This window comes from Fringilla coelebs (assembly GCF_963513975.1).
Source record: "Fringilla coelebs genome assembly, chromosome: 1".
In the NCBI taxonomy this organism is placed as follows: Eukaryota; Metazoa; Chordata; class Aves; order Passeriformes; family Fringillidae; genus Fringilla; species Fringilla coelebs.
The window spans coordinates 69569810-69582045 of record NC_140028.1 but is presented as its reverse complement, the minus strand read 5'-3'; positions in this window follow the sequence as shown (position 1 = coordinate 69582045).

Below are 12236 nucleotides of genomic sequence, written 5' to 3'. Positions count from 1 at the left end.
ATTTAGCCTTTTTATGTTCCTTTTCATAAACTGAATCAGAAGAGAATGGACATTTTACAAGATTAATTTTATTAGTTAATGTTTACAGACAAACTTGTTAAATAATTTTTGGTTTGTGATTAATATTACTGAAGTAAGTTCTAGTATTTCTAATAATTTAGGTGTCTTCTTTAACAAGTTTATTAATTTTTAATACATCAGTGACCATGACATATATAGCTAAAACCAACAGACTGAGAGTTTGATGGGTTTTTCTGTTGTAATATTAATATTTCATAATACAAGCTGTATTGTGATTAGTTCAACTAAGTGAGAAGCAGCAAAATATTAAATTACAATCATAGTAACAAGGCAAAAATTCTGAGTAACTAACAGTCAGTTTGAAATATATGATGTAACACATACTATTTATAGTGTGCACTTGCTTACTCTTTGAAAGCATATGTGGGACCATCAACATGACAGAAAAGAAATTTTTAAAACTCTTTTAACTGGTCTATGATCTGAAGAGGTTTTTACCCTTGAGCTCAGTAATGCATATTATCACTGCATCCAAAGCCTGCTGAAGTGTTTGGAGAAACCTCCACTGACTTCAGTATTGTTCAGCTTACACTATTAAATTGGAAGTATCATCTTCCTGATTTAGAGGCAGTGGAAAGACATATTCTCGTAATATGGAACCCAATAATAGTTAACAGGACTGCACTTTGATCCTGTTTTAATGTGTCACTTCCTACTTCCTCTCTAGGCTGTAGATGAAAACTCACTCTCTCTCCAAGCGGTGACTCAGTTCCCAGCGTTCAGACTGCACTGTACTGTTTATGCCTGAAGATGTCATTGAAGTGTGCCCAAACCACACGTTCAGCAGAAGTGAAGGTTGTCAAACCTCTCAACAACTACAGGAGAAACCCCAAGTTTGTCCTACAGCAAGGTAGGTGAGAAACCAAGATGGAGGGAGGGAGGGAGGGAGGGAGGGAGGAAGGGAGGAAGGGAGGAAGGGAGGAAGGAAGGAAGGAAGGAAGGAAGGAAGGAAGGAAGGAAGGAAGGAAGGAAGGAAGGAAGGAAGGAAGGAAGGAAGGAAGGAAGGAAGGAAGGAAGGAAGGAAGGAAGGAAGGAAGGAAGGAAGGAAGGAAGGAAGGAAGGAAGGAAGGAAGGAAGGAAGGAAGGAAGGAAGGAAGGAAGGAAGGAAGGAAGGAAGGAAGGAAGGAAGGAAGGAAGGAAGGAAGGAAGGAAGGAAGGAAGGAAGGAAGGAAGGAAGGAAGGAAGGAAGGAAGGAAGGAAGGAAGGAAGGAAGGAAGGAAGTCCTTCTTTTGGGATTCTCATACCTAACAAGAATGAGAAAAAAAGTACAAACTTTGGGGTACTGGAGAAGTCATCAGATAGGTACTTCTGTAGCCATGGGGAGCTGATATGCTAAGTTAGAAATATGTCTGTGGTCTGATTTTTAAGGAACAATCTTGCTTTAATCTGAATTTTTGAGTCATAATTAATTTTTCTTGGGTTGTCTTATGACTCACCCATCTTAGTTGGAGATGGATATTATGTGAAGTATGAGTCACAGAAATTTCTATTATACAGTTTCTGTCAGATCTTTCAGCTGCAGTGGATTTGCTCTAGAAAAACAATTAAACCTTTTAAATCCATAACTGATGTGATTCTTAATTATATAGCTCTGTGATTGAGCTACATCTATTTGGGTTTGTCTGTCAGATTTTTTCCTTGTAGAAAAAGAGGTACTTGATTTTTTGTCTGCTCTAGGTACCTCCCAGATATTCTGTGTTCCCAGAGAAAGACCACCCTGTACATGCAGAACAACTTAAAAGCCTGTGTTGTGGGAATCTGACTCTTCCATACACATTACATTATAAGTCAAGTGTATCAATGATCAATGACACAGAACCTTTTTTCTCGTATCTACAGCTCTAATTTCATCAGTGTTTTATGTACAAGTTCCCCAGAAATATTTTGTCAGTTGTTTAGCCACTGATATATCTAAAATCTAGAGAAACCAAAGCATTTGCTGATAGCTTTCCCTGTGCATCCTATCATGCACTGGTTATATTCTGGTAAGAGAATCCTTCTTTCACTTGGAAGAATCCTTTTTTCTATTTAAGTCTGATCTAGGTGCTACAAACAAAGCCCGGCTTTATACTGGAGCTGATTTCTAACAAAGGGATGAGGATATCTGCAAGTTTCTTATGCAATCCCTTAAATATAGCTGCATCTCCCTGCTACTGTCACAGAGATTTGATGGATGCATTTATTCCCTATTCCTCTGTGCAGATAGGTATCCCCTTGCTTTAAATTAAATGCTGGAAATCTTTTCCACTTGCCTATAGGTATTTTCCCCTTCATGCCCAGAAGCAGTGTTTTTTTCCACCTAAATGATTAATTCTTCCTCAAACATGACTGAGATTCACACAGTAAGATTACCAAGGTTCCAAACCCTGAGTGCCTTCTCACTGCTGACTCTCTTGAGCTTGGCTTTGCCTGTGATAAATGATAGTGCGGTTTCATCCAACACTGTGGTTTGAGAACACATTAGCAGGAGGGAATCCAATTCACTTCTTTCTATTTTAGCTATTTTTCTACCTTCCTGAGAAGTATCCTTCCTGTCTATCTATAAACAACCCTAGGGAGGTCCCTTAGTCCTGTGCCATGTTCCTGAATTAAGATGCTATCACTTACATCATTAAAAATTAGTGTTAAAATTTAATAGGTTCAAATACCTTAATAAAGAAGAAGATTTGACCTCAGATCTGTTACTGGCAGATATTTGCTGTTAATTTTGTGTTAACTATAAAGCTGCTTAGGAAATTATCTAATTTCCTGACTGTACCTAGAGTGTACAGAGGGGGCATACATTGAGACCTAAGAGCTCAGAATCATGAAATCTCATCTTAGGTAAGTGCCTTTTTGAAACCTAAGGTAATGTTCTTACACTTTTGAACACATTCTGCCTATTTCTCAAGCCAGTTTTTCCTCTAGGCATTTAACTGACTCCCCATTTAGTTCCTTGATCCTGTTTGACACCACAAATATTCCTCTCTGCTTTGCAGAGAATCACATTGCAGACCCAGAGGCCGGACTCACAGCTCAATGTTTTAAAGATGCAATATTTTGTATTGAACCCCTCAGCTTTTGACAGAACTAGCCCAGCAGCTCTGTTTTGTGTCTGTATCATTACTCCACAGCAGTTGTTCAGCACAGTATTTTCCCAGTGCTGGGATTTCATAGTACATTAGAAATGCACTTTGCAGTAGGTGCCAAGTAGCAGGGAGTCCTAAATGCACATCCCCAGTCCAAACTCACTTCCTAAAATGTCCAAAAGCTCTCCCAGGACACTTAGATACCCCCAGGGGAGTGCTGCACTCCTTTCTTCATCTCAGAACCCTAACATGTAATATTCTGCATATTGTCATGCATGGTGTCTGTCACATTTAAAAAGGGAAGGGGGTGGACTTTTTTAGTGCTGGCTATTCAATATCACCTACATCACTGCTAGATGAATGATTTTTCATCAGGAAAAGCTGGAGTGCCCAACCAGAACTGCACCATTTCTTTTTGCCCTGCTTGCTCCAGCAGAGGGATGAGTGGATCCTATCCCCTCCTCCCCACCAGACCCTGCTCCTGTTCATTCTGGACCCTCCACACCCCTCCACACACCCCAGCACAGTGGAAAGGTAGTAACTGAACTCAGCAGAGACCAAACCATTCTCTCTTTTGTACAATCTTTTTTTTTGTACAGTCTTTTTTTTTTTATTAATATTGTTGTGTTTATTGCAATTTCTTCAAACTGTGATTCCAGTCTATGATCTTTCTCAGTGTTTTTTTCCTCCACTGTCAAGAGTGGGAGGCTTGAGTCTTAATTTCCCTGCTGAATTTAAAACCAGCATAGTGCCTTAAAACACTTGCAGTCATTTCCTATATGCAACATGTAGTCACAAGCCACGGGAGCAACTAAAATAAGAAACATATGGAGATTGAGAAAAAGGGGACAGAAAGGGAGACAATTTGAAATCTGAAGTAAAGAAACCAGATACATTTTATTATTTTTGCCAAGAAAGAGTCCTCTGAGTTTAACAGCAAAATCTTACTAGACTTTTGAATTGCTGAGATCCTTTGGAAGCTACGTGTAGAGTAAAGTGTATTGAAATTAATTTAAAATGTGGATGCAGATGTAGGAGAAATTAATATTGTGTTAATTAGTACTATTGACACTAATGTACTTGTAGGCATCCCTTTCTGCAAGAGAAATATGTAAACAAGTCTTTTCCTTTCAATAACACTTTAAAAAAAGAGACAGAAGAACTTTGGGAACTTAGGGAAAGATGATAATAGTGGTGGAACATTCCTAGTAGAGGTTTTATATTCAAAAGCATTTCAAAGGAAAATTCTCTAAAGCAGACAGCAGCCCTGAGACACAAAGGACTATATCTTTTGAAATCTGCAAGTAGTGTAAAGATTATCAGAAAACAAGCATGAAGTAGAAGGTTTTTTTCCCAACTCCAGTTAAAGAATAGACCCTTCTGTAAACCTTTATGAAAGAAGAAAATGACAATTTTGTCAAAAGTACTTGTTAAAACATCCATATTGATGTTTTGGCCTGGAAATCAATGTTCTCTTGCCTTTCCTTGCAGAGACATCACTATCAAAAGAGCATGCATACCCAATGACAGTGTTTTGTGGACCATTTATATATGTAAAAAATGGAGCTGGGCGCAGTAGCACATTTTATAATAATCCTAAAATTATTTTTGTCAGCTAGATCTTATTAAAAACACACTTCTACAAATTGCAAATATTTTATTTTCTGAGCATTTTTATTGTCCTGCACTCTTGGTTACCTGTGTGTTTTGAAACAAACATGGAGTTCTATTCAATGTATATACCATATTTTACCTGCATTCCTCTTATGGTTCAAGATGTACAAACACCTTCTGAAATATTTATCTTTGTAAGGAGAGATAAGAGGAGTGGATGGGGCTGAAATTATCCTTGCAGTACTTGAAAATCCCAGTGTTTCAGCCATTGTCACATGAATCCTCATTTATAATTGATGTTTAAATCTGCTATTCTTCCCCAAAGAACCACTGGCCAGTGGTGATGACACTGAGATTGGGGAATGCTAGTTTAGCTGATAAAAATCAGTGTAATTCAGGATGTACTGGAGGATACTGAAGTTAGGTACCTCATTGATGGTTTTAGTGGCAAGTATGGATGAAAGGGTGGGATGTGTTCCCAAGGGAGTCTGGAAAGATGATCCTCATGATGGGCTTAACTCTGTAGGCTATGGTTGGTGGTATGGACAAGGAATTAAGGGAATCTGGAGATAACACTAGTTAGGTCAATTCTTTGTATGATTTTGTACTGCAAATGTGGGTGAGGCTTCACACTCTGTGTGGGTACTGGTCTAGAGAAGTTCCTAAAAACTAGTGACCTTGACCTGGAAAATCTCTTAGCTATAGCCTTGGCCTTGGAGAACATGATATGTAGCAAAGAAAATGGATTTTCATGCATGTTCCCTGGTTTCATTAATAATGATTTTACGTCTGTTGGAAAGGTAAGTTGGTTTTATCTTGCTGTCAGGAAGTTCTTAAGTTATAAGCAACTGCATTTATTAACAGCCCACAAAATTTTATTAATCATTTAATGATAGTATTTGACCCTAAACTAGGAAACATAAGAGGGAAAGTTAATTTCTCTTTCATCTGGCTATCCAAATCAAGAACAGTTTTCTATAATAGCTTCCTAAAAGAATGACTGAGTAATCTTGGTCTATTACATAATTTATATATATAATACATTTTATTTGCTATGAAGTTCAAGGTTAGCTGTTTCATGTAGAATCAACTGGACCATAAGTCACATCTTACTGATGGCCATGTTATTTTTTCATTCAGGTCATTCTTATAGGTGTGACAAGCTCTCTGAAACAAAACAGTGTTATAATATAGCTAAAAAAAAAATAAATTAAAAATTGGTGATGCACTCTTATGGCTAAAGACTGTCATTAGGATCACCTGCACCTCAGTTTACATTTTTCAGGAAAACTCACAGAATGTGTTGACTAATTAATAGGAGAAATATCACTAGAACATTTAATGATTACATTTAACAACCATATCTTGTTGACAAAAGAAAAAAGAAGTTTGAAAATGTGGAATTTATACCTCTAATATAGAAAACTCCAACCCACAAAATTCAGTAGACACCATCTGGAGGATTCATTGTCTTTGGATTTAAAGCAGTGGGTTTTCAGAGACCTATTGACAGATTGTGAAAGAGGTGAAAATTCAGCTTAGAGGGGTACACTGGGATCATGTACATGGTTGTTGAGGGCTTTTTCCTTCATCAATTTCATCCATAAACTTTACCTGCTGTTCAGTTATATAGGCACCAGGGGTTTTGAAAGACCATATACATCTAAATATTGGTAGGAGAATTGGACAGATATCTTAAAAGTAAGTTCTCGCTTTGAAAATGGGTAAAAGTTTAAGCAAAGTGTTACATGAAATCTAGTGGGAAATTGGTGATGAAAATGAATATTCTTTTGGTACATTATAAAAAGAAATAAATAGTTTCATAATCATCATAAATATCATGGCAATGACCTAAAGAACTGGAAAAGACTTGGTTGAAACCTCCTCTTCACTAGAAATGTATTCAATGTTATAAGTTGGATTATGTCCATTTTGAGAGACAAAAACTGTTAAAAAAGGTCACAAAACATGGGAAATCCTTTTAGATATTTCATTCTGGTAGGACTTAATTTTGAAAATCTGATAACCTTTCTGAATTATTTATGCAACATAAAAACATATAAGTGCCTCCTATTCTTGCCAAGTCTCTCAAAATCATTTCCGATTGAATAAAGCATATGGTATATCAGAAAACAAAGTTTTTTTAATGTAGACTTTACTTGGCTTGTAGAATATGGGTTTTATTGGGAAAAAAAAAGTTATAATGACACTGTGTTCTGGCGATAATAATGAAGATGAAGAATGGGATAGATGATATTTTCACTTTAGCTGTTGCTGACAACTGTAAATTTCCTTAGTTTCAGGTAGGCTTCCAAACCTCATTCATTGAATCTCAAAATAACTCGTTGGATAGATGCATTTAAAAGGAATTCAAAGCCTTTCAAGGTCCTAGGTCCAAATACAGTGGTCTGGATATGATGAATAGAACTGAATTCTTCCCCTTACAGGTGTGACTTTTAGGTACTGTCTCCATGACCCTCCTGAGCTGTGCATTTGGGTTTTGATGTATGATTCACATTGGGATATAGATGATATTGGCTAGACTCAGATGCTTGCTGTCTCTGTGAAGTCACACTGTCAGGATTTCACCTGCTTCTGCTTTTTATCAGCTTATTCTTTATGCTGAGAAAGCTGATACAAGATTCCATGAGTTTCACCTTCAGTACTCTGCCCTGTCTCTTCCCTAGGCTACCTCCAGGACTGGGTGGCTTAGGATAATACTGATGGTGTTGAGCCTCCCTAGATGTAAAGCAATTCTTTGAGAAAAAAACTGTCCCTTGTGGCCTGTTTTCTGGCCATTGCAAATCTTCATGCTCTGTCTTTTACCAGTGTGGGGAGGTAAATAAAACTGCAGGCCTCTCTGTAGCTGTGTGCAATAGCTAGGAAAGTGATAAGAACATAGACATGAATTTTCTGTCCATAGATAGCAATCAAAATTCCATCTTTTCCTGAAAATAGCTAGCAAAAACATTCTTTCAGAGACCCATTTCAATCTAAACAATTCCTGCCACAGAAATAAATCAAGAACAATTCTCCTCCTATCATTCTGTCCAAAAATTGCCCTCAGTTTGCTATGACTTGATGCTGTTACTCTCCATATACCCTGAAAGTGGGTAGAATGCGACAATTCTTTTTCTGCTTATGCTAACTTGCAATAACACCACTTTCTGGGATGTTAACCATCCAATTTACATTTTGTTTCTTAGCCTATTAATAACAGCTATTTGCCGGGTCTCAGAAAAAGTACATATTTTCCAAGAACCACAATGAGAGCAGCAGTGTGAATGTCAAACAGATGTAATAGATCTTTGTTTAAAACTCCCACTAGAAATCTTAGAGATCTTAAATTATTTGGGTTATTAATTTAGTTAATGGATTTGCTATTCTAATCTTGGGTCAACAAATATTTCTGTTTTGCAGGAAATCTCAGAGAAGGATAATTGTTTTCAACATTGGAATTTTAATTAATCTTAACTTACATGCAAAACAAATCTCTGTTTTATTGCAAAAAACCTCTGTTTTGAAAGTGTTGTTGTTCCAATTCAGTCTATTGATTACTGAAAGAAAGGACTTATTCAATGCACCTATTTGTGTATTTAGGGCTTTTTTTTTAACCTCTTTCACTGATACACCAACAATGATTTATATACTGTGTTTCAGAGTATTTATAAATAATGGCATGAGATGGGAGACTTAAAAGGAGCAGGTGTTCAAGCTCTTAAAGCTGTTAGAATGGATATGCACATAGATCTTTCTTGGAAAAAGGGACTCTGGGAGTTATAAAACTAGAGCTGCGTAAGCTTGGGACTACCTGCCCTTCTATCAGGTTCAGCAAACTGACAAGGAATCTGCCAAACTTGTCAAGTGTGCTGTGACTCAAAGGCAGTTAGAAAGCATTTTTTAATTGCCCACAAGGGTATTTGGGGAGTTGAATACATTAGGAAGGTGAGTTTTCTTATTATACCATAAAATGACACAAAAAATACATGCCGCCTCTTTTTATACCAGTATTGCTTTCTTGCTTGCTTGCTCATTCTCCTGGATACTCAGACACACATGAGAGTATAAATATCATTCAAACCATAGGAAGTGGTGATATGGAAGGGAATATGCCTGAAAAGTATGAAAGCTCATTGGAACAAACTTGGAAAATTGCAATATTTAATTTTTTTTTAGTACAGATTATTTTGTGCTGGCAGTGTATGTTTAGTTAGATATTTGAGTCAAAGGCTGAAGTGGTTGCCATTCCTTGGCTTACACAGCAGGAGATGTGGCTGACAGGTCTGCTTTAGAAACCACCACCCTGGTGATAGAGCCTCAGGCCATCATCTACACAAATGACACTACAATGACAAACTCTTGCACTCCTGTAGGTGGGGAAAATAGATGGCTGACACAGAGTATTACAATACCCAATGCTCCAACTCTGTAAATTTCACCTACTGGGGGACAGTGAATATTTTTCTCTATTATCAAAATAATACATTTTAACTTAATTTGATGAATTATTAATAGACTTTATTAATCCAGTAATAGGTTTTTTTGGAATACTTATAGTAGTTAGGAATTTTTGCATATTCCTGATGCTGTAGGTGTTTTATTTTATGGAGATATATTTTTATTACAGCAAGGGGTTCTTGGGGTCTCTCCGACCCTGGCTGCCGTAGGTGTCCAGAGAGTAAAGTCTTGCTAAGCTCCACCTATCCAGGTTCCTCAGGCAGGCTCCCAACTGCAGGCAATCTTAGCAAGCAGCTCAGCTCTTAAGTGAAATCAACCCTTTGGTGAATTCAGCGCTTTAGTGATTTCAGCTCTTTGCTTGCTAAGTGCCTCTGCAGGCTCAGGAGGGAGGAGAAGGCTGTATGAGGTTCCACAGAGGTGTCTTTATTGGCAGCTTCTGCAAAGGTGACAGTGACAGCTCTTCTGCTGAACAGCGCAGAAATGGGGGTTTATATAAGGTATGGGGGTTTTGGGAAACAGTCTGATAGTAAGGGTCAAGGCAAAAGGGACCTATCATCTTACAGAGAGATAACAAGGGTCCAGAGGTGGAAGGGGGACTTCTTTTGGTCCAGTCATCGTGACTAGTCATTTCTTATCTTAGGCAACTGACCACCAGGGAGGCCTTGCAGGCCCTGTGGCTGATACAGAGATACAGAAGGTTAATTAAGTAATTTAAATAAGCAAGCGAACATATTAGAACATAGCATTAGCAAAGATATTTTTTTTTTTCCTAAAACTTGCCAGATTATGCAGTTGTTAACAAAATTCAGCTACCTTAGACATAGGTTTCTAAGCAATTTCATGAAAACTTGAACTTGAGAATCAAAATTAATCCTTCAAGGTACAACTAAATTTAGAATTCAAGTTCTAGCAGTTGTTTGTTGTTTTACTGCTAGTTTGTTCAAAAATTACATCAGAGGAAAAAGAAAAAGAAAACATTAAACTCTTTTAGACATATCTCAGCAACAACTTTATACCACTTCAGCAGTAACACATAAGGAAGGTGCTGTTAACATTTCTACATGGATTACAAAAATGCTTCTAAAAGAGTGATTGAATTTACTCTGGAAGAGTCCTTTCACAGTTAGTAAGAGGTTATTGAGAATTGTTTCTATAAAAAGCTGCCTGAAGTCATAAGTCCTTTCAGTCCATTGAGACCCGGAGCTATCATGGGCAAATAATGTAACTTTCAGGAAGTACAGTACCAAAAGAAAGATAAATTAGAGACTAAGAGCTTGGAGATTCTGAAAGGGAATGTATTTTTTTTGTCTTAGTGCATTTAGTTGATAAAAAGAATTCACTTGGCATTGGATATACCCTTGCTCTGCTTCGAGTCTGGAAAAAAATCCTTATTTTGGCTGAAATATGAAAAAGCCAGGGAGGGTACTCTATTCAAGTCAATGACAGTTTTGTCTCTAGCTTCATTGTACCATTTTTCACCACAGATGATTTTGTCTGGTATAGGTGCAAAAATCACTACAAATTTTTGTTGTGGATCTATAGGCAATAAAATGAAACACAGTTGTCTACTACAGATGCATATTGTTGATGTAATATGCCACCTGAAAAGCGAGCTCTTGACAGATGTATCTTGAATAAAACTTTTCCCAGGTGTCATGCCAATGATTTCTCTGATAATAATTCACTGTGTAACATAAATAAAAATATTGATTAGAATAGTGGTATACAGAACTAAAATATAAATAACTGTAAATTTGCCCTTTCCCTAATTTCCCTTCCTCATTAGCACAGAAATATTTTTCATGTTGCTGTCATTGCCAGAAGCTATTTCTTATAATACACCATCTCTCTCTCACAAGAAACTACAGCTGAAAAAATCTCACATATTGCTCCACTGCTTTGAAATTGGCATATTTTTCTCTAGAGAAAAGGACTGTAAAGTTGTAACAATCAGTGATTCAATAATATAAGAGGAGAATTACATGAATGTTCCATGAAAGTTGAAATCTCTCCTTTTATTTCATATAATTGGAAAAGGATCAAAAGCTGAGTTTCATGTAACAATATACTAGGCTAAAACTGTTAAAGGTCACTGCAATTATAAATGCAGAATTTATTTATTTGTGACATGATCACACTTCAAGGGCTTGTCTATATCTGCATGTAAACATATGTGGTTGTAAGTGTAGTTGTAAGAAATTCTATTAAGATTTTTCCTAAATCAACTTCATCTAGTTATTTATATCTGTTATACTTTCATAAGGTTTTATAATGTCATGCCTTATGAAAGATTTTATAATTAATTATTCTGTAATGTATGAAAGTGGAAAAGCAACTTTGTAATACCAGGACTTCCAGCAAATATCACATCACAGATTTAATTCAACATTATACTTTCAAATAAGTCACAAAAAAGTAAAAGCTGGAGTTTAGATTGAGCTTCAAGATCAGGAGAATGTAAAATTTTCTGCAGGAAATTACCTGGTGGGATCCTTGGTTCTTGCAAGAAGGCCTGCTTTAGAAGAAAATAGAACAACATTATTTTTGCTTAAAAAATTATGGAAACATAGAAAACTCTCCTCATCAAAACAAATTATTGTTGAGGCATCAGAGACTTTGAATTCCTTGTGTACCTGTGAAAGTAACTCATTCTTGACCCCAGTGAAAATAACAAGGATTTTTTTCTGGGCTGGTGTGATCTTGGAAGGCCAGGATTTATTTCACTTAATATGCAGTATTTTTTTGAAGCTGAAGAAGCTTTAGAGTTTTCACTCTTATGCAAAAAGGGAAAGTGTTTGTGACAGTAAAAGCAAAGTAACAATGAAACATTAAAAAGCAAGCCATTTAACTTTAATGCATTTTGTAAGAAATGACATTAAAATCTATCAATGATGTTATTTTTTAATTTTACTTATAATTTCACTACTCTGATTTTCATTTTACAACCCTTCATAATTTTTAACAAGGATAATGCATGTTCTTTTCTTGATATAGAAGGATATAGAAACACAGCTT